This window comes from Pollicipes pollicipes, unplaced genomic scaffold (genome assembly GCF_011947565.3).
Source record: "Pollicipes pollicipes isolate AB1234 unplaced genomic scaffold, Ppol_2.1 Scaffold_6686;HRSCAF=7923_pilon_pilon_pilon, whole genome shotgun sequence".
Taxonomy (NCBI): Eukaryota; Metazoa; Arthropoda; class Thecostraca; order Pollicipedomorpha; family Pollicipedidae; genus Pollicipes; species Pollicipes pollicipes.
Window position 1 is genome coordinate 35,843,362 of NW_023596921.1, and position 1,023 is coordinate 35,844,384.

The following is a 1,023-nucleotide window of genomic DNA, read 5'->3' on the forward strand; positions in this document are numbered from 1 at the left end:
TTACCAATGCAGGGATAACAGACGTAAGCTAATTGACTGAAAACGTCGATGCATTCAAAGTGCTCGGATAGCACGGTGTTGATAAGAGTACCAAAGCGCATATGATCGACTGACAGCTCTTCAATGAACATGATTGGGAAATTGGAGGACAATTAAGCTAATGAAAGTGTCTTTGGGGTAATACGTCAGCTCCAATGTCTTTGGCGAGATATGACGTCAGAAAAGTGTTTGTAGCGCTCGTTTTGTCCATTTACCCATCTACTGCCGCTGTTCTTGTTTGGACTACACTGATCCCTGTCGCAACAATTTTAAGTGAAAGCCAGTACATGGCGACTCCTCAATTTAATGACACCCAAAGGTTCAATTAGTTAGCAGGTTATGATGTAATGAAGACTAAACATTACCATTTAGGTGCCAGCTTTGGCCAGTAGGTCAAAGTAGCTTTGCGTATTTCTGTTGGATGCATCGCTTTGCACAAACGCTCAAAACACGGAAGACGCAGACACTGCTCCACAGACACCAACACCTTTCGCTGGCTGGGGCTCTGTTCCTCCGCCCTTGAGTCGTAGCGGGGGTGAGTCGGGCAGCCCATCGCTACGTCAGAGGTCCAGACAATGACTGGGGTCAGTCCGCTCAGGCTGTGATTGGAGTCAAAGGCTTACGCTGAAATCGGAGTCACGGGTACGGGCCGGGACCCGGATCAAAGGCCAGGTGGGACTGGGTCAGGGGTTCAGACCGTGGGCGTGGTCAGACCGTAGCTCCGCTCCACTGGTACCGCGGCCTATGCGAGTGGCCGCGATGAACGGCGATGCATGGAGCCAAGGAATATCATGCGCACTGACATGTGGCTGTGATCGTGATTACGTTGCGGTGACTTACGCGATAGCGTATAGCAAGATTTAAGACAAAGTAGATAGACCACCAGCTGCTTCGACTTTCAGTGCTTTTTGGGCAAGCGTGCTTTCAGTGTGTATATTCAAGACTACCTCCTCGCAAACGGCGGTCAGTTGAACGACGTTTTTC